Raw genomic sequence first — 25,752 nt, 5'->3', positions numbered from 1 at the left:
GACATAAAGGTGTTAAACAAAATTTAATAGTTTGTTGCAATATTGAAACAACGGGTTAATATTGAAATCCTAATTGATTTTGTGTGAGGCGCCGTCAATTACTATGAAGAGTTCGGAAATGTTAAGTAATGGATATATCTTGTGGGAAACATATTTGTATTTTATTATTGTAGTTTAAAGTGTAAAAACTGATAATAAATTTTAATAAGATAAGTTAAAGTTGTAATAAGGAAAAAGATATATTAGGAATTTAAAAAGAATCATATAGTGTTAATAGAGTCATTATATGTAAATCATATTAGACCTTTTGGAACAGAAAATAATGATTGGAATTGAATTTTTATATTTTTCGGAATAAGGAACGCCTTACATATTTAATTGAATTGAAAATCGTCACCAACAATAAAAGTCTCCACGAAGTGATTAGGATATGCATAAAAATACCAATGTTTAACAACTAGTCATAAATTTTAACTCCGATTAAATTAGAAAGTCGAAATAATCCTGATAATCAAGTAACGATATCCTAACTAAATAAAATCTGACGATAGTTAATAGAAATGTCATTGTGGCAGATAATTAGAAAATGTATCATGTTCGTGCTTCGCCGGCAAAGAACGGGCAACAATGAGCTTTCTAGGAAAGGTAGTACAATTGGGTAGGTATATTATTGAAAGCTGAGATTGTATCACGGTTGGTAGTTATTAGCGATGATTTAGTAAGCCCGCTAGATTGTGCGGTATTGCGACCACCCCTTGCTACTTGCTAGTTGGAATAACATAAATAGATCAGAACGTTGTCTTCGATGACTCGTAGATCATAAAGTTAATGAAGCGCTTCCAAATTCTTTTGCTAAATAATCTTGGGATTTTATTTAAGACGATGGGCTGATAATATATTTTTGAACTTGTCAATTGAGGCCTTGAGTCTTTTGATTGTTGGCACTTTTTATTCCATAAATGATTAATATGTAAAATTTGAATCTCAATTCTATCATTAAGCCTAACAGCTGAACGAGGCCTATCAGTATTTCAAGACTGCTGGCTCTGTCCTCCCCGCAAGGGATATAGACGTGATAATATGAATGAATGTGGAATGGATTCCAGAAGATACTTTTCCAAGTTAAAGGCTAGATTTTTTTTAAATCATCATCATCAATCAAAACATATTTTCGTGACACATTAAATAAAATAGTTTACTCTCTGTTAAGTTTTTCATTCTATAATATAAGTGATATAGTACCTCCTGGCGCCAGTTACTCGTTTACAAGGAAATTTTATCGAGTTGCCGCGTCAGGGTTATGTGGAAATGTATTTAGTTACATGATAATTTGTACGAGGTGTAATTTGTTTCACTTCTGATAACAATATTTGTACTTTCGCAAGCTTAACTCAAAAGAAAGTCCGAATAATAATGATTATAATATTCAGTTGCATATTTATTTTGATAATTTAACTATAAATTGGGTGAGCTCGGTTTGCTAACTTTTTGAGAGTTATTTTTGGTTATTTGGACAATATTAATTTTCGAACCATTAATTTCTGCTTCTGCCTACATATAAATAATATTTATATATTTTAACTGCAGGGTTAAGAACTAAGGCTTAAATTCGTTAATTGGTCAGAACTAATAAACCAGTCAAAATGGTATTTATGATGAACGATTGTATTTATTTTAATTCATCTATTAATAAATAGAAAGCACTCCTATACCTCTTAATATGATAACATAATTCCAATAACAAGTACATTAGATGTATGCTTGATGGAATAAATTATTTTCAAAAAATTGTAGTTCTTAAGGGAAAAAATCAAACTTCAAAAGGGTTAGACAGATATCCATCCATCCAACTTTCACGCATACTCATCTTTCAAAAAATATATTATTTACAGAAATTTTAACGCAGAATGCTTATGCGCCTTAAATCCTATGTAAATTACAATAAAGGCAAAATTGCTTAACACCCCGAAGAAAGCTGGATTGCACAGTTGCACACTATGTATTTGCAAATATCATTGCGAGATTGTCGGTCAATGTGACATCTCGCGTTATGGTACCTTTGATATTTGTATCCAATACTAATTCCTACTGACAGTTATGTGTATTCTATTTAACACTATAGATTTGATCCTAGTTTGTTAGTGATTCTATTCGATTCAATCCACCTTTTTTCGGTTCAAAATTATTTGTCAAATTTTGAGCCGTTCTGATGTCAAAAGTATTTAGAATGCATTGTTTGTATGGACATCAACATCTTGTGTATGGATTTGTAATCACCTATAAAATTTCATAATATAAATTTGCAATGAAAAATATATATGGGGTTCTGAAGTTGACTGTTATTGTAACTTAAAAGTTGATAGACGACTTTTGGAACCAAATCGACGGAGCTAAAGAGAATATAGTAGCAGGTCTCATATTACACACCTACATGATATATTGCATAAACTGAACTAAACGCATACTAATGTTTTACGCTCTAATTAAGTTACAAGGACCGGTCTAAGATTTTAACACTGGTCTAATATTTATGAAAACACAAAACCGGTCCATCTCTTTACAGGTTTATCTTATGAGGAAACAATCACATTTCTTATTTATGGAACAATTAAAGCTGTATACTAGATTATTGCAGTGTATAGTAGAGAATAAATGAAGATAATATCAGGATTACTCAGATTATAACGTGTACTAAATAGTTCAAATTATGTAAAGTCGCGTAAGAATTCTCAAGCAACTATCCCTGAATTAACTAGACGCATACCTATAGAAAACTAGAAATGTAGTTATGTTAATCGTTGTCAAGCTTAACTTGGCTTCCCATATGAGTATTTTAAGGATTATCTTGAAAAAACGGTAATACTCTTATCAGTTAAATGTACAACGTCTTCTTTTTGGAAATGAAATATTATCTTGACATACTCATTCAAGAGAATTCAAGCACATTTATCTTAAATGATAAAAAAAAAACATTAAAATTAAATCTAAGACATTTTCTCAAAGGAAATGAAATGTTCTTTGCATAAATTGGCTTTAAAAGAGGAAAGCAAAGACGAATCAATCAGTCTGTTTGAAACCGTAACGAACGTGGACATTTAAACAATGTATGTCAACTTGGATGCAGATGAGTCAATTTAGCGAGTGAAACGAGGTACTTCGCATTCTGATAGTGGAATCGCACCCATAAGTCATTGATGTCGTAAAAAAGGATTAATTTTTTTCTTTATTTATGTGTTGAATTTTATTTTATACATACAAACATACATATGGTCACGTCTATATCCTTTGCGGGGTAGACAGAGCCAACAGTCTTGAAAGACTGAATGGCCACGTTCAGCTATTTGGTTTAATGGTAGAATTGAGATTCAAATAGTGACAGGTTGCTAGCATATCGCCTAAAGAATCCCAAGTTTGTAAGCCTATCCCTTAGTCGTCTTTTACGACATCCATGGGAAAGAGATGGAGTGGTCCTATTTTTTGTATTGGTGCCGGGAACCACACATTACTTATAATTTAAATCACAACGATTCAATTTATATTTTAAATTGTTGCTTTGCAATTAAAATGTAATAATATAATTTTAATATACTAAATCTTTAATGATTTTAATACAAAATTATACATTTGTCACGGCAGCCAGCCCGTGGCTTTTTTTCTTCGTAGTATGCATTGCAGGCAATTTAATGATTACCTATGTCAAATTTATCATAATTAATAAAGAAGTTTTTGATTTTCTCTTTTTATTTTATTCATAATCTTAGCAAGGACTTATCCAGAACTTATGAGACATTACATCACGAGTATCGTCAGATGTAAGGGTGCGATCACGACACTCTGACTGTGGTCAATATTTGCACAAGTTCAAGGTATTTGTGTCAATGAATGCACTGATGTCACTCATTTTGCAGAGAAATGAGAGTATGTTGTATATGTAGGGCAAGGATTTTAGTTTTGAACACCTAAACTTAATTAAATTATCAAGATTTACCAATTACGCGAATTCTGATGACTCGTAATTTAGTAAAGAAAGCTAATCCATTAAAGCATTTGCAAAAATATGCAACATTTGTCACGACGTTTTCCCTCATCGTAAGAACATGGATTAGCAACCAAAGTGACTATAAAGTTATATAGGTACCTACTACATCATAGATAAAAATATAACTCTTTCCCTGATTGTCTTAGGTTATGTTTACGAGTAACTTTATAAGTATTTGTTATAGAATAGTTATAGAATAGGTATAGTATCGTTGAATATGTATCACGAGTTTCGAACTTACTGCGAGGCTAACTGAATCTGTGTAATTTGTCCCGTATATTATTTAACTCAATGCGCTTAATTCTTCGAACTTATAACTAATCAAACTAAAGTGATATTCTTGTTTCACAATTTCTATCTAATTTTAAAAGTCACAGCACAAATCGAATTCAATAGATAGCCTTTTCAATACAAACAATGGCTACTAAAAATAAAAATGTCATGTCCACGTGTCCATCATCACACAGAAATTCTTTACAATGTCCAAGTTGAACTTTGACTCGTACACAATTGGCTACCCAAGTGGGCGCCGCATTGCACGCAAGATTACCTTAACGTACCTTAACACAAGTTAATTTCAAAGCCTGCCAAAGCTGTAAAGGTTGTTTACATAATCACTCTTGACATTTGCAGGGCTGGCTACGTCACGGTTCGGAATTCCCTCTTACGTCACTTTTACAGCAACTGTCAAAATTTTATGAATCGATTTATAATTTATTTACATACCGACTTTCTCTATCATCGTAGCATAATTTCGATTGTACTTGTAATGTCAGGTGTTTACTTCAAAGCTCGTGGCGATCTAAAAACAGAATTATTATTACCTTACATGCCGCGATAGAAGTGCCAATTTTTTACCGCTGACTGCCGGAATTTTTCTTTATTTATTTTTAAGTATGGGGTTTCTGTTCTATTTAATAAAATCATTTATCATAATGTCAAATGAAAATTTACTGCGTTTTAAACTTTAACAAAATTATTGTTGGGAGTAGTATGTGACAATGCCCTATCGTCATTTTGTAAATATTATCTATTTACAATTTAACAAATGCTTTGGTTATTATTTAGGAAATTATCAACGCACCATGTTTCAAGTGAAAAATATACAAAAAATCCTTAAATGTATAGTGTATACACCAAGTTAGCGTTAGAAGTAGGATTCACCATAATACTATAAATAAAAAGAACTGATGGCATATCTAGCATCACAGGAGAATGCATAGATAAGGCAAAAATAAGCGAGGCTTGACATCGCGATTACAGCATTCTACTACTCGTCTTTTAAGGTATGAACCCGCCTTCCCGAGACAGCCCTTACATGGCTCCAGACTCCCAAATTGCGAAAGGAATTCAAGAACTGCTCAATTCGGTAATGGAGTCGTTGACTCTTCTAAAATATTCTCTCACCTTATTGGACGATACGAAGAAAGAAGGCGCCAGATTTTTTTTTATTCACCATAAAAACATTGGTAATTAATCTGTATATTTGTATTGTTATTGTTTTTTTTTCTATTTTTTGAGAATATGTAGAAAAATAAAGTCAATTTAACATTAAAATTATATATTATTAGCTTGATTTGTTACTTTAAAATATTGAAGACTAACTGCTATTATCACGAGTTGCATTAATTGGTGTGTTTAGTAATTTAAATTAGTCAACATTTCCGGTATTAAAGCAGGAATAGTTACCATAACTTTCTTAAAATCTGATATTTCTAGGGCATAATTTAGTAAAATATTAAATTTGTAAACTGATTTCTTGCTTTCACATCCTACATTTACTCTCATGTTTTCTATAGGAAGTAATAAAAGACCAGACAAGATAAATCTATGTTGAGTGTTAGTCATCTCAGTAAAAAATCTATGTTAGGATTGTAACAGCACAGGGTGACGTGTTTGATAGCTTCCAAGTTGTGCTAAAAACGGTTGAGGAAATTATAAACTGAGTTCTCCATAAAAGAACATCCCGATTTGGTGTCTCGTTCCGTGCAATGTCAAGGCGCCAATCCATTGCGCCGCACAGAGGAACACGGTATTTGCGTAGTTTTATCTTGCATGAATCGCATGTTTTACCTTAGCTTATTTTGGACTGTCAGTTACTATACATTTAAAAATATAGAATGAAAAAAACTTGTTAAATATTTATAACATTATTGATAAATATTATTATTGCACCGATATATTAACGAGAATAAAAATATCATATTTCTTTGAAAGAAGTACTTCTTCAACGAATATTATAACTACGCTTAACATTTAAACTTTTAAACGTAGTACACGATTCATGCAGTAATGGATTCGTGACCTTAGGGACTGCTTGCCCCAGGCGATGCCCCTGTTAGGAAAGAAGAAATGCGTGCAGGACCGCACCGCTCCACATACACAATTTATTACACTATGAGAATGGTAGCACTTAATAATTAATCGAAACTCAAGGAACAATATGGTACCAATTCAGCAATTAATGTCACATAAAAATGCCAATAATTTAATGATGACAACAAAACAAAACGTCCTGTCAATAGGCCGTAAAATAAAAGAAAGCGTTGCAAGTCGTGCGGGCAAAACTACAATTTTGCTGTCCACTACATTAAATTTATCGCATCTCGAATCATCGTAGGGGCGTGCATAATACGAGCAACAACTATTTTATGTTCCTTTCATAGTTTTTACCGCGTTCCTTTTATAATTTAAATGTGTTTACGTAGGCCAATTTCCGACGCATTAAAAATATTTTCACTTTGTTCTTTTTATGCAACGGTTCCAAAATATAATTGTAAGAATGATTTGCATACACTTTAATGTTTTATATAATAACTGCGAATTGATGATTGTCAGTAACTGTCAACAACATAGTTCGTTAACATATTTGAATAGTGATGAATACCTAGTTGAAATGTCTAATGATGTATAAATTTTGGATCCATTGTATTCTTATTCTCACTATTTAGCTTAACAGTTGTATAAACTTTTCTTAACAACACTGTTATGTTTACAATATGTATTTCAAGTAACAATGAGAAACAACTTTTCACTATAGCACTATCGGTTGCAAGCTACGTCTTCAGTTACTGTTTCAATTGAAGTCAATAACGGTTTTTGAATCGTCGAATGATGGATACATGTGTTGTGGTCGAAAAAATTACAGATTTTGCGCCTTTTACACGACACGTTGTTGTTAAGATAACGGTTGCATTCAATTTAAGCATATTACGATGGTTTCGTGAAACGTTCAGCTTTTAAATATTTTAGCGCTGTGGCCATAATATGTCTAAATAAAATTTTCCGACTAAATAGAACAAAATAAAATAAATTTATAATGAATGCAATGAAACAAACAAACAAATTATTAAAGAATATATTCGTGGTCTCATAACTTAACAGTTCACAAATAAACACAAAAGTATCAATAAAACATTAGTCTTCCAGATATATAAATGAGATTCAGTTTGTTACGTCTAGGCGCCAGTCGTCTTGATTTCATTTCTTTTTCTTGTGTACTAAATGACCTTAAATGCCAATCATTTGTCCCAGTATCACGGCAATAGCTATTTCAAATTGCCGACTGCTCCACAGTTTCATCGAATAACTACGGACTCCAATTAAGAAGTCCTCTATTTGTTCGATTCGACAAGCTTAATGGCTATATTTATAACCTGTCTGAATGAAAATGCAGAACAAATATAAAGCTGTAAAAACAATTTTATGGAAAAAAAAACAGATTTATCACTTCAATATAAGGTTAGTGCCCAAAGATTTAATGATAATAGTAATTTTACGAAATTATATTTCTTTTTCATTCATAAAATTAATTTTTTGAACGTTTTCTCAATGAAAAAGGTTTAAAATCAACTGATGAGGTTTATCGAAGATATTATCAAATAGAAAATATATTCCACAATTAAAATTTTGATATGAACATCCGCAATACCAAGTTTAAAATAGAAATAACGAGACCTATAAGGCATCTTTTTATCGGACAATTATAGAATCAAGGTCGATAAATATGGATATAACAAGATCCACTAGCATTCCTGCACTTACCTTTCTAGGTCTAAATATAAATTCTAATGAGCTTGGAGTCGTGCTAAAATATTTAAAGGCAACAGCACTGGCTGTGTTCCCGCTGGCTCTGTAACCGAAGATTGTAAGAATTCCAACAAATCTCTTTGATATTTATGATCGACACCAGCATTGAAAGATTGTATAAAAAGTTAGGATTTAAAACAATAAACAAATGACTGTCTTTCATATTTGCAATATCTGACATCAAAGACATGCGTAACTGATAATAATATAATAAAATAATTCATCAGTTTTTATGGTGATCGATCTTCAATTGCATATAAGAAATTTTATGCACCAGCTAATAATCTATTCTCACTTTAGTTACTTTCTACCAATGACATAGAGAGCATTATTATTATTAAATGCCAATTGATTGTTAAGGTAAATTTTATAAGTCAACCCAATAATTGTGGACATAGGCGACGTCCAGCCTCCTTTTCCGAGAGGTGAGGACGGACTAATGTCAGGAAGAGATTATTTTAGGTAGGGGTTCCGAGGTGGCACGAAAGTTAATCTTGAAAATAATTGGGAATTTTAGTCAATAGGAGATGTTAACTATTAAAAGTAGAAATGACTCACTCATAACACTAGAAGAACACTCACGAGAAATAAAGGCAGTTTCACATCAAGATAGTTCTAATAAAGAGCAGAATTCCGTTATTGTAAATATCATGAATGTGACAGGTTATACGCAAGTATGATCTACAGTAGCAGAAGGCAGACAGTTATAGTGCAATAATGGCAATATAGTAGAGATAGGCGCAGCAGGGCGCCGCTTGAGACGAATCGTGGAGCACTTATTCGCGGTGCCACTGGCGGTGTCCTTCTTTTTGTTAAGCGATTTATTGTAAATGCAATACGTATTTGCATTCTTATTGTTGTGATAACATCTTGAATAGTAATAAAGTAATTTTTTTTAAAAGGACAAAATATCAGTGTCCCTATAAAGCACTTTCGTAGATTTGAGGTAGAATATGGCAAACATTTTTCACTTTAAAGTTTTCTTTGGCTGAGAGCAATCAGATTTCTCAAATAGTTGTAAAACATTCTCACCAATCTCTAACATAGATATTAAGTTTTTTATAACCAATAAAAAAATTGATATTTATATAATTCGATATAAAAATTTAAGAAAAAAAATCCTTCAGGAACACAACAAGTAACGAGATACATATCAGTTGGATTCATGGTTCTGGCGAAAGTTCTGCGAAGTCCGAATGTGTCCTGATATTGATGGGCCTGTCTTTGAGTGCCGGAATCGAATCTCGTGTTGATCATGCACGCAACCTTAACACGCAACGGTCCTTCACCTCACAAAAATTAAATATTAACACTGTTGCAGACGAAAGGAGAGAAACTGTTTCAGAAACATCTGGTCCACTTTCATGCGTTAATGACTAGGATAATTTGCTTTACTTCCAAAAGTGAGGATATCATTTCATTTATCGACTTCTGTCCATCACTGCCTGTTACTGATCATGTATGCCGGAATGTCATTATCAGTATTCGAATAACTTGAACAACTTTCGTCGCCTTTTCTGAATATTAAGTAGTTGTCATCCTTTAGAAAGACGATATTTAATGAGTAAATGAAAAGTTTTTAAGTTTCGGTGGCAGAATTTGTGCACAAAAGTAATTTGATTTTGTTATGAATATATTAATTAAGATATTATGTTTGATAGACTCTCATCCTTGGATATTCCCAGTTATATCTTCCACTGTTTTACTTTTGTTTTCTCTTTTGACTTCATATGATCTGCGACTTTTGTAAAATAATATGCATATTTTTTTTTCGGCTGGCATATTTATTCTTGTGTTGTAAGTCTTAAAAATAATAAAGTGGCCGGAAACTTCGGGAAACTATTATTTTATTCGACGTAAAAAAAACAATAATAATATATCTATTATTTCTAATGGCCCTTGTTATTTATTATATTCATTAGTTACTACGTCCTTAAGTGCACGTTATTTCAGTGAAGTCATCAGCTAACGAAACCGGAGCAATGTCTTAGTCGTGAAATCACTTAAAGCAGTTAGTGGCTGCAATTCGTCTTTGGTTTAACGGTGGACATCGGTCTTGATTCAAGATTTGAGAAAGGAGAAAATATGGTCGATTTTCTCAAGTTTTATACGCGCAGCTGTACCATGAGGAGTTCGTTTACTGGGACCGCTATCAACTGGTTCCGTGGTTGTAGTCATCGGATTCTTTTATTTTAAATATTTTCTTTCAACGACCGGGACCGTACTTAAATTGAAAAAAATCCTTCGATATAATACAAATATCTCCTCCTATCTATTACCTGTTTCTTACATCATTACCGTTGGACGTCTAGCCTGATTGACAGGAACATGCGGGTCAGTAGTATGGTGCAGTATTTACACACACGAGAATGCTTGAAACCTTTGACCGTATTTGGAATCGATCCTACATAGTGATTGATAGGCAACACAAAAATATACTAATTGGGTTTACAGTTATTCTATTGTTACACCTTTTTCTTATTTTTATAATGACAAACACGTTTGAAAAGTAGCCTTCAATTGAACATGATTTTATTTTTTTAAATTCTAATTCCCATTAGTCGTACCGACGTACTCACCTCCTGACCGCGCCACTCGTTTATTACTAAACATATCATTAAGAATACAAATATTGGAGGCTTAAGTACAATTTAAACAACTACAGGCTTCAGGGCCTGTATTCACAAAAATATATCTACCTGTTTTATCATTGGAATTTATCTTAAGCATTTCAATGTATTGATTTTCAGTTTATGTCTATGTCTATTTGAAAAGTACAATTTCATCCAAGATTTCATCTCATACTATTGAAACAATGAATTTACCCCAAAAATAAAGTTATTCACAATCAAGTCATTAATAAGCGGGATTTGTAGAACGTTTGTAAGATTAATAAACTTATCTGATTACACGAGAGCTGAGCGTGTTTCAGCTTAACCTTTTCCTAGTTTATTACAAGCCATTCCAGTAACGAAGTCCCATTTTGCATTTGAAATGGTATAAATCGGGTGATTCCTAATCTCGGTCCATCTCTGACACATAGGATTGAAGTTGCTATTTTTAATTAACCTCTGGCATCTGTGAGTTATTACTGCGGTCGACGTCTAGGAGATCTGACTTATTAGATTATCCCTATCTGAAGTTTCATCTTAGTTCTGGCTGCTGCGCTCAACTTATGAGTTTGCAATATTTTATACGTTGCATAAGCCGTAGGCACGCATGCGATTATCCAGATTGGTGTATTCGTTACTGCTACAACAAATCGTTTCGCTTCGTTTTTTGATTTCTCTTGCATCTTACTTACTTTTTTCATGAGTTACTTACTTCTCACTTTTATACAGTGGTTATTAACATTTTATTTTGACTGCAATTCCTTAGAAAAAGCCCAAAAGAAACTTAATGTTGAACTGGTAGCGACTTTTTTGTTTTCATAAAATCCAAAAATGTATGCGAAATAATATGTTTTATTATCACTTGACAAAATTTAGTGCAATAATAGGCTAAGTTTATTTCAAAATGAACATCAGATTAACTTTCAGTCAGGTGTAATGATTTGGAAATCCAACATCTTCGAGTTTTAACAATAAATGAAATTGATTTATACCCGAGGAACGAATAAATATGATCAGTACAGTTACAGTTAAAAAACAGCGGTTTCTGGAGCCCAGTAGTAAATGCTGCAACGTATTCACTCATATCTGCCATCAGGAAGCCAGACTGGGAGTGTCATCGCGTATCGATCCAGGTCAAATTACTCAAACCCTATAACTCGGACAATAAACGGATTAAGAAACCATAAATTATTACGTGTTTTATATAACTGCACAATGAAAGTAAGAGTGGAGACGTAATTTGTCCCTAATTTCCATACGGGTCTCTTGGTGGCATTTACCCGAGACTTTTAGCGGTTGTTTCACTAATTACCATCTCGTTTGCAATTTAAAATCACATGAACATTGGTCCTTTCAGCGAAAGTGAGTTTGTATGGGGTTGTATGTCGTCGTAGGTTGGGAGTTAGTTGAGTGTAATTGGCAGGTGTGTAGTGTTGAATGTGTGAACATGGCCTATTGCGGCTGACAGTTCAGATAAGGAAAGGCGTGTTCACATTAGACGATGTGCTGAATGCACGAAATGAATTTTGAATTGAGAAAGCGATATTAAGAAACACTGAATAAGACAATAGACATTGTCCATTAGGGGGCCATTAAATGCTTTGTTTAGTATAAAATAGAACAACATTAATTTATAATATTTTAAAAGGTGCTTATTATCTGGTGCAAAACCCATAAATAGAGCCTACACAAGTTACCGAAATTGATTGTGTTCGTTACATATTTAATTTCTTTTAAAAAATATTTGGAATTGAGCACCAAGGTGAAGTTAACTCACGTTTAAATTAAACTACTTAATCTGAACATAGCCGTTATCGAATACACATTATGCAAGCACAAGCAATGCTTCTGTCCTGACGTTTCCTGGATGTATAGAGTAATTGAGTTACATACCTACTTGTCTATTAATTGCATGAATTAAAGGCAAAAACAATCAGTAGTTTAATTAATCATTGCGTAAGTAAGCTTTGATAAGGAACTAATGATATAATACCAGTACTACCACTAGTTGAAATGGAAGATTTTCTTCTCTGATATTTAAGTAGCCATAATGTTAGGTAGACTCTTATGGAGTGTTACAACCCTTCACACATTAACACTCAACAAACAAGAATCAAATACCCTGACAGCCTGATGCGTTATTTTCCGTTCTCGCAGGAATATGTTATATAAATTCCCGCTTATAAAATGTGATCTTAGTGCACCCCCAGACTGAAGTCAGTTTACTGAAGACTGAGATTTGACTGTAGCCATTACCATACCCATTGATTGGGGCTATGCGTTGATCTCAGTATATCAGGGTCCTCTTCAATAAATACGAGTAAGATTAACTGATGAAAAAGAAGATTATAACTGGATTTGTTGACTATACTTTTATAAAATGAGAATATTTCTACAAAGTTTGTAGTAGTGTTGGATCATTTTAGAGGAGATAAGCATTTGATGAATAAACATCTTTGTCAAATTAACTTACTACCATGTTCTTTGTTTTGCCAGGAAGGTAATGCGATATTCCTTAAAAAATCCCACATGATTTCATCGTAAATTAGCCTGATAATCTACCGATGCATATTAATTTAATTTGTGCGCGTCGAAGCATCGGCGTATACGCAGTTACTCAGTAGCTAAGAATCTAATGGAGTTTCTTGTTAACTTATATAAAGTTTGAAACTATTTAAACTGCAACGAAAGAAACAAATCAAGAACCTTTGAAATAAATTTAACATTTGTTTTGTGAATAAAGGTTTTCAAGATTTCAATAATACAAAAATATTTGTTGTAATTTTTGCAATATATTAAACAATTAGGGAAGATTTAAACAATTACTAAGTGACTAAGAGACAACGTACAGGCGTTGTTGGTACTGCGTGTATAATGTTTAAATTTGTTACATATTTAAATTAGCAGTGAAGACGCAAGCCGTAAGGGAGAAACTTCAAAACTTACTGGAAGGAGAAATAAACGTAACTTTTTGTGTTAAGCTTCATTACATAACTCGAAACATATAATTTAGATAAAAATATAGAATCGTTTCTTTAATTTTTATAAAGGAGCCTCCTTAATCTATGTGAATTGTCTGTTAATAATAACATTTTGAAATTGGTTTAACGCTTCTTGGTATACATCCGTGGGTGGATCGGCGCATCGCTTGAATTCGGTCACCCTGCATGTCGTAATCAGAAATGGTGTCAATTCATTCGATATCGATTGAAATTCTCAAAATTATTACATTAAAAATGGCAGACGTAATCCCCAAGTAGTTTTTGATATGAGAAGATATTTTTATGATCTTGATTTTAAATATGCTGCCATGGTGCTTCATTTCAACCAGCTTATAGGAATTAAATAGTTTAAAAACATTATTGGCCTCATTTAGATTTAGTTCAATACTTAAGTTAAAATAATCACTTCATTTTGATTGTTGATCTAGAGAGTTGGTGTAAACATTTTTGGGGTATCAGATTTTCATGACAATCAATTATTGCTTAAAAATTTGCTGAGGTTCAACTGAGTTCTACAATGAACCATCCAGTGAAACGAGGCCTTAGAGTTTTATGACTCTTGTGTTCCCTATTGAGTCTGGGAGGTTCATGGATAAGGATACATCTCTCTCGCATTCCTGCGTGTGCCAAGTGTATTATTGCCTGGTCTTCGGCCTCCTTGGTTTCAATTCCATTGGCTCTCATATCATCTTTCGCGAAGTCCTCAGATAAATTTATGGATGAAAAGAAATATACTTCGATAGCAGAGCTCGAAAACAGCTTGTAAGTCTGGCTTGCTTGGTAACCTTAAGATGCAGTGAACTCAGCTAATGTATAAGGCATTAGTCACATTGCCCCGGGTCAGCATTGATGCCGTATCGCTTTGTCAGTGCCAGCATCGAGGCGGTTTGGTGTGACTGCAGCTTTTCACACGAACGATTTTATTTAATTTACTTGAACCATCGTATAAAAACTAAAGAGCTTTACGGTAAGAAGCAGTGTGTTGATGTTGTTATGTTGACTTTTCACGGACATTTTAAAAGATCCAAACAGTAGATTAGCTAGCTATAGTAGAATGCTGATTCTTCACTGAATTGGCTTCACTTCACAAACTATTACGTATCTGATAAGGGTAGGCATACCTTGCACTCTGAAGATTCATAGGTATGAATCATCGTTATCTTCACGAAAAATATAGGTTTCTTATTATGTGTATAGAATACTCTTATTTTTCTACTCATCAATAAGTTTACCTTAGCATGCTTTTTTCAAAATTTTAGTGGCCCGTCTACATTGGCGCGTGCGCAAGGACCTGCGATTTGATCTGTCCGTCCATTCGCCATGCCCGCACTCTGACAGCATTCAACGGCATGAATAGCTTGTTAAACTTCGCAACTCTATATTCATTGAAACTGATTTACTCCTGTTTGCGACGATAACTATTTTTTAACTCATAAAATTATCCTTCAGGCAATTGACCCGGTTGTGTCTTCCTTAAGGAGTAACTCGGTGTTCGACCATTACTAAGGTCCATGAAAGTTAGGTATTGGTTTGATATTGGTATTACACTATTATAAAATGAAATAGCAATTTACATCTAAGTATAAATCTTATAATTCTTATAAATTAATGCTACGCATTTTGTTGCATTTTTAATTGTTATTAAGTCAATTTATTTTCAAATTTTTATACAAATGAATGACACCATTTGAAGAGTCACTAGTTGGTTATATAAAATGGTGCGCTTACCATATGGTATGCGGGCCAGATTTTCGCAAGACGACATTTCTTCTAATCTATGACTTCGATTATGGTGTGCAATAGTAGAATATGCTTATCCCATAAGCCTTAGAATAAATCAAATGTAAAGATTTTAATTTTATGTGCTTATATAAAAATTAAATGTGGTTTATATTTTTGGAGTCTATGTAAAGATAATTAAAATGAAATAAAAAATTTCAGTCTAAGACAGTAGATACAACAAGAACATACCTTTCCTGAAACTAAAAATATCACATCAACATGTTAATAATGGACTATTGACGTGTGGACGAGGCTTTATATACATTAGATGTATGTCTACACAAAGGGATGACACAGGAATTCTTGTGCCTAGGAATTGTATGCTTTTGTTAGGTTTTATTGGAGAACGCACAATTGTGTTGTAAATGAGATGGTACATTTTATTTGAACATTTTCTTATATTTATATATTATTAACGTGAATAGTAAAACGCGCTAACATTAAAAATTACTAATCCTAAAATCTTGGGATATATTCTGCGACGCGGTTTCATCTGGTCACTATTTAAATCGAAATTTCATACATAAAATAACAATATAAGATAAGAACAATAATAAAATATAAATTAAAATAAATAAATTAATGACTGACTTAAACTTTAATATATAGATCATTTGACATATTCGTAAACATTAATTATCTACGGATAGGTCAAACGATCTTCAAAATCTAATAGCATACCCAAAATACTGCCGCACAAAAATTATTTGGGCAAAGCTAGCATTTCGGTCACGAGTAGATTCATACAGCCATTTGGATCTAAATTTTATCATTAAGCTATCCAAGTAGACATAGCCTTTTAGTCTAGTCAGCAGTAGACCTGTATACTCCGTAAGTAATGAAGACGTGAATAAAAGCTATACAGTTGTTATATCAGCACAATAAAATGAAAATAGAAAACGGCCTATTATTGATGAAAGATTTAGAAAGCAAAATGAAATTACCCACCGGCGACTGTGGCCATGTTAAAATCATTTTCCTTCACCTACCACCAGACTGGCACTAAGCACCGGCTTAAGCTAAGGGCTCTTTCATACAAAAGGAAAGACTAGTTATAGTTGCTACAATACGCGGACTGCAAGTCGAACTAAAATGGCGGTTGAGTTTAGCGTAATGATATGGGCACCAGCCAATACACGACATACACCTTGTTTGACATACTTACATGGGAGTATATATATATAGTAATTTTTAAAGATGGCTTTTTAAAATAAAAATCAAAACAAAGTTTAGAAAAAGTTCTATTAGTTAGTTTATACACCAACCGAACCACATACAAATATCAATTGGTTCATGTTTTTGTAAGTCAGCGTTATTGTCTCGCAGATATGTCACCACACCACGTACTTTTTTAAGACCCAGGTATTTATTCTAAAGAGTTGATTATCTAAAATAATTTTACTTTATTACATAAGTTATATGTATCTGACCCTTTATACAGATACCTGAACATCTCCGCGTTTTCATTTCTCAATCTCTCCAAAGAAAGGCTATCATAGAGCCGTAATTACTTTATGATTTAAAATCTCTGTTGAGTTTACAGACAGAGGGAGTATTAACTATTTATTAATAACTAGTCTTGGACTGCAATCTTGGTATTGTAATAGCGACCTGTCGGCATTGTACCACTATGGACATATTAAGCGGTTTGTCCATTGGAAGATATAATACCAAGAATTAGATAGCTTTACCAGACGGAAGTGTGAGAATAATAATTCATAATTAATTTCATATAAAAAAAATTGATATTGGTAAGTTGTTTTGGAAAAGTTTTAGTCTCTTAGTATTTCATAGATAATTCGACAGTTTCTTTACTTCAAATACTCGTCCAAATGTATTTTGTAAATACATGGTAATAAATTAAACTTTAAAGACAAATCTTATAAAACGCACAGATATTTGATGTCTATCTTAAATTTTGAACTCACGTCTTTTTTGTATTAGTAAAATTAATCATTACTTGTCATGTTGTAAACGATTAGCTTTTACCAAAGGCTTTACATGAATTTTCTGTAATGATCACAGCAAAATTTTGTGTATACAATTTATTTCTCCTTAATTCATACATTAATAATTTCTTCTCACAAATAAGTATCCTTCTGTACTTCTGAGTAATATATTTAGCTATAGCATAGCTTTCGGTGGATCCTGTACATTCCAATGGTCTCGCGTGCCCTCCCCGATACACTTCCAATTATGGGAGGTGCAGATGCATGGATAAACATAGCACTGTATTTGTCTTTGGAAATATCAATTTGTCTTCAAGATTGTTCTTTTTGTGGGTGGATTCTGCAATTGTGCAACTTGTTCAATATTATTCAGTATGACTACTAAATAATATAACTAGAGGTTGTTTTAATGATCAATGTTTGGTAAGAAATTATAAAATATTAAACTAGAGGTTGTTTTAATTATCAATGTTTAGTAAGAAATAAAACTGACTTAGCTCTTAATAAGTATTTTAGCTATCAACTCAACGTCGACCGTGTAAATATTTAAAAATAAATACATATATAATCAAATTCAGTTGGTATAAACCCCTTGTTTTTAAATTTTAAGTTTATTTCGATTTATGCGATGCCGTCACATCAACTTTTAATTTCAACTTTATGTCCAAAAAATTATATATTTAACGAATAAATGTAACAAGCCAATTAACCGCCACGATAATTACCATGCAGCTAAAGGTTAGTCAGTACTGTCGTTGCCAAAACTGCTTACTGTCACTGCATTGTCAAGAAAAAAAGAAAATAATTATAATATTTACAGAAGTACAGTCAAAATCGATGATCATATCCATTCGAGTGATGGAGTGGCGTGCTACTTACTTGTGTGACAGCTGAAAATTATTGTGATATAATGCATTCTTGATACCGTAACGGCCCAGCCCAGGTTGTTGACACCTCAGAAAGGTCAAGATAACGAGTAACAGCTAAATTGGTTTTGATTGGCTTCCACTTTCGCACTTACTTAATGTTTTGTATGAAAAAAATTAAATGTCATATTTTAGGTTCAAAATTAAAAGCAATATATTAATAAGACTTTATTGGAATTCATAATGAAAATGTCATATAAAGTTATGATAAAGTTTATACAATGAGTCAAATCAAATCAAATCAAATCAAATCAAATCTATTTATTGTGGAGCACAGGTAAAAAGATAATATAATTATATAGAGTACCACTGAGTCCTGTCTTTACAGACGTACAATAATTAATTACATACATTTATATAAAATAAAGTCAACATAAAAATTTAAATTAAATTGAAAATGTCAGTACACGCATCAAAAATAAGAATTATATAAATTAAATCGAATTATTATGTCAAATTGTCTTGTAGAAAATCTTTAACACTGTAATAACATCTTTCTATTAAAAGCTGTTTAATTGTCTTTTTAAATGTCACTAAATCTTCGGTCTTATAACTATCTGGCAATTTATTAAAAATCTTAGGAGCCATCCCGATGACATTATTACTGATCAAAGATTTTTGATGTCCTCCAATAACCAACTTTTGCTGGTATTGAGGTCTCACACGATCTGGCCTCATTCTTATGTCCGCTATTTTTGTAAACAAGTGGGGATTAGATTTTACAAAAAGACAAACTTCTAATATATAAATACTGGGTAATGTTAACATTTTATGTGCTTTAAACATAGGCACACAGCTGTCTCTAGATTTCAGTCCACACATCGATCTGATACATCTTTTTTGGGCCTTGAAGACTTTGTTAACTTCTACCGCATTACCCCAAAATATTACACCATAGTTTAAATGAGGGGTGACTAAACCATGATAAGCCACCAATGCAGCTTCTAATTTAACTTTTTTAGATATCCTAAATAACGCATAAGCCGATTTGTTTAGTTTTTTACATACTTCTTCGATATGAGAAGACCATGATAATTGACTGTCAACAGTAAGGCCAAGGAACTTTGTCGTTTGAACTTCGTCAATATTTTGACTATTATATTGTATGTTAAGATTAGGTGGTATTTTTCTATTATAAAATTGCATAACTTTAGTTTTCATTAAATTAATTTTTAAATTATTAGTTTCTAACCATTGAATTATATCATTTATTGTATTATTTATGTCATATTCGTACTCCTTCGGGTCGTCACATTTAATAATTGCAGTGCTATCGTCTGCAAATAGTACCATTTTTTGCTGTACTTTTTGAGGTAAATCATTAATATAAATGAGAAACAGAAGCGGCCCAAGGACGCTTCCTTGAGGAACGCCGAACTTGTTTATTCTATATCCTGACAGATGATTGATTTCTTGCTTTTGATGAGCCAAGCTGGGTTAGTTTTCCTGAAAGAGGTCAGTGGTAGTCGCTCCGGGTAACAATTTGACTTACTCCAACGCGAACCGAGGCTTCACTCCAGAGTTCGGAACGCAACCGGGACTAATGATAGGAAAATGATGAAATGAAAATCTGAAAGTGGATGTAAAAATATCATACACACATTATTAAAGTCGACGCAATAGCCTTAAGTAAAGCAGTGAGAGGATGCAAATCAAATAAACATACGCAAAGATAATAGAGAGAAAACAGTCATTGATCAATAAAAATCTTGTTTATATTTGTCATACACGCATAAAGAGGTAGTATGAAACAACTCAAAGACTGACGTCAGAAATGAGGAATAATTACCAACACGCAAGGAATTCACTATGTTGGGAAAAACATTTATGTAATTGCAATATAAAGTTTATGAGGTGCATATACAAAGTTCATACCACGCGCACTACGACTAAAAATTTTATAGAAAAGTGTGACTCTTATGACAATAAATTTTAGGTTTAAAACGAAGCATTCGTATAACTAGACGTTTATTATTGTAAGGAAATGAAGCGATCCAGAATAATAATTGTTGTTTTCACGAAAGATTTCTGATTTATAATAAGGTTATAAAAAGCTCATCTACTTAAAAGAGTTCCCTGAATATTTACATGATTATGGCAAGGAATTCGGAAAAATAAATGAAATGGCCAATAATTTTAGCATTTAATATCTTGTCGTTTTAATACTAGTTTATTGAGTAGCTATTTATATCCGATACCTATAATTCGTACTGATAAGCTCTTCTTGAAGGACAGTTATTTGAGATTTTAAGTAGGTATGTTTTTTCCTCGCAAAATTATGGCCTACCTGCGTGGCATTTATCTATCTATACTAATATTTTAAAGCTGAAGAGTTTGTTTGTTTGTTTGAACCCGCTTAACTCAGTAGCTACTAATTCGAATTGAAAAATTCTTTTTGCGTTGAATAGACCATTTATCAAGGAAGGCTTTAGGCTATATAACATCACGCTGCAACTATAAGGAGCAAAGAAATAATGGAAAATGTGAAAAGAACGGGGAAAATTATTCATCCTTAAGGGCTTCAATGATGCCCAAAATAACTATTCCACGCGGACGAAGTTGACAGCCCCTGTGGCGCAGCGGTAGTACGCTTGACTTTGACATCGGAGGTCCCGGGTTCGAATCCCGGCCAGCGCAGGGCAGTTTAATCTCGGGACAATTAGTAAAACAATTGTTCGGAGGGTTTAATAATCTCAAACACAAATTATAGATAATGTATCCCTTGGCATTAAAACCGACTACAATATTTTCTAACTTCTCACTTTCACCATCATTATTCAAAGATATAAAATTAAAAAACATTGACATAATCCCTATGATATGAAATAACTAGATAAAATTTAGCCAAAACATATTTAGGTCACTAGTTACTGGGCTAATAGAGTATTTATTGTTATCGAATTATCACATTGATACTTACATTCTCCAAATAAATAGTCGTAAACTGATATCTGAATAAAGTTAGCTAAATACGGTTACCACTATCAGGTTATTTGGGTGTTTACTGTTTAGGTCAGTTACGTATCAAGGTTTTATTTTACCTTATTAGATTACTATAAATACCTTTATCATACTCGATTAGATTTCACTTTTAATTCGTGTAATTCTAAAATTACTTTTGAACTACTTTCAGATTTCCTTACTCGCACTTAATTAACTAGTCCCAGATGAAATAATTACCTAAGCGTTATGAAAAGGTCAATAAAAAAAAATTACACTACAGGGCAGCAATGTCTTTACGTCTTAGCTTTGTGATTTATTTATTCATTCGTTCATTCGGTCAGTCGATCGAACGGTCAGTTAACAGTAGATCGATCGATCGGTCGGTCGTTCGATAGACAAGCCCCCAAAAATAAAGATATAGTAGATATGCTGTGTACCTATAGGCATTTAAGGCAAATAGTGATAAATAAATAGTTAGGGAAAGGGTGTCTTACTCAATACACGAAGCCGACTAGTTTAGTGCACTGTTATGCTCGGTTATAAGATAGTCACGTTTAGTGCCAAACGAATAAAATATGTTGATACAAAGCCGTTTGATATAAGCACTGGGTTGCATTGCCTTAGAATTTACGTGTCTCTGCTTTTATACATTTTGTAGTTTCATGTTAATGTACTTTGGCGTACAAAAGTATATTTGATTGTTTATCAACCATACTTTTGCACCAGGATTGATTTTATCTATGATAATTAAAATCAAGTTTTGAAAGTACCTAATGCATCCCAACTAATAATAAAATGCGAAAGTAAGTTTATTTGTTCGTTTTCTTTTCAAATTTTATCTACTGAACCAGTTATCTTGAAATAGTAGCGTGTATATATAATTAAGTGTTTGAAGAAGGACATATGTTACTTTTCATCCCGGTGAAAACGATAGTTTCCGTGGTATTTGCGAAAATCCTATATTTTTTGTAGGTAGCGCTAAAGCTCGTGTAGGTAATGCTAAATTTGTGCAGGTGAAGCTAGAGATAAAATCTAGTTTCAATAATTTGAAAAAATGCCAAAGTTAACTTTTTGCAGAAAACCACATTTTCCTGAAAATGCTAAATTCTGAGAATCCTATTCAAATTCAGATAAGCGAAATAGATAAACTCGCCAAAGAAAGTGCATTAGTCAGTAAATTCACTTTCGTTGTGTCTAGTATCTGTTCTCCAAACATCGTCTTATCTCCAACATTAGAATCTCATACATTAGCAGCCGCGTGTTAGCACTGGTGGCCCGGTCGGAAGGTCGGTCGGATTTATGAGCCACGAGCGCTTTGTAGCGCCGCCGACATCGACACTCTTCACAGCTCCGATACAAGATCTAGAATTCCTATTGAAGGTGACTTCTCATTCTTTCTTATATCTGTTATAATTTGATAAAATTTGATTTATTTACTTTTATCCAGCATTAGAATCTCATACATTAGCAGCCGCGTGTTAGCACTGGTGGGGTGGCCCGGTCGGAAGGTCGGTCGGATTTATGAGCCACGAGCGCTTTGTACCGCCGCCGACATCGACACTCTTCACAGCTCCGATATAAGATCTAGAATTTCTATTGGAGGTGACTTCTCATTCTTTCTTATATCTGTTTTAATTTGATAAAATTAGCTTTATTTACTTTTATCCAGCATTAGAATCTCATACATTAGCAGCCGCGTGTTAGCACTGGTGGCCCGGTCGGAAGGTCGGTCGGATTTATGAGCCACGAGCGCTTTGTAGCGCCGCCGACATCGACACTCTTCACAGCTCCGATATAAGATCTAGAATTTCTATTGGAGGTGACTTCTCATTCTTTCTTATATTTGTTATAATTTGATAAAATTAGCTTTATTTACTTATACTCATACCAATGTATGAGATTCTGATGTGGATGCAAAATATACAATTTATGTTCTTCTGTTATGATACGATATAGGTAAATGTGTTATTACCCATTTCCCCAACATTAGAATCTTATACGTCAATAATCATCGTGTAAATTTTTACTAATATCTATATTTTAATAAAATATAGTTCACAGCAGCCCATTTGTACGAAATTGAGAAGCAAATGGGTCATATGGGGAAAATCTCATTATCAAATTTAAGGCGATATGTAAATAACTAAAGATAAGCTTAATACAAGGTTGAGAACTACTTAAGTATGTATAGAAGATTCTAACAAAAGGCGTAGGAGTAAAGCTATTTATCGCAGGATTATAACAAATTGCTCAAGCAGGTGTTACTCGCGAATGTTGCTACATTTTCTTTGTAAACATATAAGTACGTTAAATAGAGTACGCCCGCGACTCTGCCCTCGTATAGAGACAAGTCCATTTAGAGTCGCGTATGTCGGAAGGTAATGAATATCATTTAACCGACAGAAATAACAACGGTTTTGCGATAAGATCGGTATTGACAGGATAAGCAAAGGTAAAGCGGTTGCGTCGCTAGATTGCTATATTATGATGATGCTGAACCTAGAAAACATGTTTCCTACAGGTGCTATATCCACATTTTCTTCTTACTTTGTTAACTTTGGCAGATCATTATTGCGAAAACATAACGTCATCGATAGGCAGACCAGGCGGTAGAAGGCGGTAGGACATATAGGAAACAACAGTAGGTGTGACATCGTCTAAGGATCGCTACAAAAGCAAGCTGTCTCCTGTTGTATGTTATGTTCTAAAACTCCACTTGAAAGATTCTTTGTAACGGTCAACTTTTCTAGTTATATAGTACCATATCCACTTTTCCCACATTGATGTATTGCTAAATAACCGAAAGTTCCCGATAGGTTGCTACAGCGCCGCGGTCGTTCAAGTGAAACAGTTCCCGTGTACAACATTCAGAGCACTCCGCTGCTAATGTTCCAATAAACATCGCGAACCGTGGACTGTGAGGTAACGAACGAAATTATGATTTCTTCATTATTATTTTGAACCCCTTATAGTTTTACAACCTTTTTAGAATAGGCCCACTCCATCTCTTTCTCATGGAATTCGTAAAAAGCGTTGGTGTGGTAACGAAGAAAAAACTTAACGCAGCTGAAACTCAGTCGCTTTTCCCCCGCGATGTATTGGATAATTTGTTTCTTTCAACTAGTCTTATTGCTGAACATTTTTTTTTCATCTATAACCATTAGACGCAGCATACCTATTGCTATAGAACTTGTGTAAAACTTTGACGAAGTATGTCGCTGGTAACGGGATGTATATTTACAAATCACGGCAATGTTTGATTAAGTTGCATTTTTGTATTCATAAATAATTGTAAGCGTTCAAAAGTACCTAATAAAATTTCCTAAAATGCCACCGTAGGAGTCCGCTACGTGGGCTAGTTTGCAAATACTCTCATCAAGGAAAATCTCCAAGTAAATCTTAATTACAGTCTTAATGAAGACAAATGGTCGCTAGTATTTAGTATACTTATCATTACTCCATATTTTACTTGCACTTTATTTAATTAAAAGGTTAAGCTGCACGCCTTGGTGATAAGTGGCATGCAACATTTTGTCTGATAGCTATGGAAGGATGAATTGTTTTAAAATAGTTAAGGTTATTTGGATTTTGCTTTTTAAAATGTGATAAGTGATTAAGTGTGTTAAGGAATTATAGCAATTAACTTTCAAATAAAACTTATTCTAATAGTTATTAGAGTAGGTACAACTGCGGTAATCTGTTCGTGTTCGTTCATCGAAAAGCCCCGATTCCCGGAATTCTTCTTATAGACCACAAACAAGTAAGACGTGACTATCGCATATTATATATCTTCTCCCAAAAATATATAAACTTACATATATCCTTATCCTTTACGAGATAGAGGCAGCAGTCTCGGGAAGATTGGAAGGCCATATCAGACAAATATGTATTGTATGAGCTTACTTATATGACTTTGCCACAAAACAAGCCCAAACTAAAAAAAAAATTCGACACTGCATATATAACAGCAATATTAATTCAGCTGCCCAGTACCTACACTTCATATTTATACCAACCGATACCCACTTTCCAACAATAGCCTTGTCTCCTCTTTATTAGTGAGAATGCCTACAATTCACACATGAGGTCTGCCTTTAGCAGCTATATACGAGGCCTCCGGATGTCCCATACAAACTTCATTCAAAACCATACTCACTTTTATTTCTTTCCATACAATCTTTTGAAATAGCTTTATTCGTATTTTTTGGTTTGAAGTACCATTTTTTGTTTTGAGGAAGAATAATTATTTTATTTTTAGTTTGCATTCACTAATAAAACTTTGTACTCCAGTAAAACAAATATAAAAAGTTGGTCCCTTATACTATCCATAATATAATAATATTGCAATAGTATATGACTCCTTGAAGATTTGATTACTTTCCATGGTTTATACTTTCACAAGCTTGCAGT

This window comes from Amyelois transitella, chromosome 9, assembly GCF_032362555.1.
Source record: "Amyelois transitella isolate CPQ chromosome 9, ilAmyTran1.1, whole genome shotgun sequence".
Taxonomy (NCBI): domain Eukaryota; kingdom Metazoa; phylum Arthropoda; class Insecta; order Lepidoptera; family Pyralidae; genus Amyelois; species Amyelois transitella.
Note: the sequence above shows the minus strand (reverse complement) of the source record.